The sequence below is a fragment of the Penaeus monodon genome, chromosome 15, assembly GCF_015228065.2.
Source record: "Penaeus monodon isolate SGIC_2016 chromosome 15, NSTDA_Pmon_1, whole genome shotgun sequence".
NCBI classification, from domain to species: Eukaryota; Metazoa; Arthropoda; class Malacostraca; order Decapoda; family Penaeidae; genus Penaeus; species Penaeus monodon.
In genome coordinates, this window is record NC_051400.1 from 8,240,640 (window position 1) to 8,240,941 (window position 302).

A 302-nucleotide genomic window follows, 5' to 3' on the forward strand; every position below is an offset into this window, starting at 1 on the left:
GTGATTAGATGTAAACACGGTCGAACGATGTCGATCATGATCGTTTCATGTTTTACCTATCTTTTCTGAACAGGGCAGACGAAATTGAAATGCGGTACGACATACCCGCTAATTTCGCTAGCCACCCATGCAAAGACGGGTTTCAGCAGGGCACGAACCGCGTACGAAAAAGAGGGGTTTCTATCCTGCTTCCAAGACCATCCTGGACGTAGCAAAAGTACAGTCCTTAAGCACATTGACAAAATGAACAAGAGCACATGAGCATTAAAATATATAGGACTGGGGATGTCTGTGATTTATTA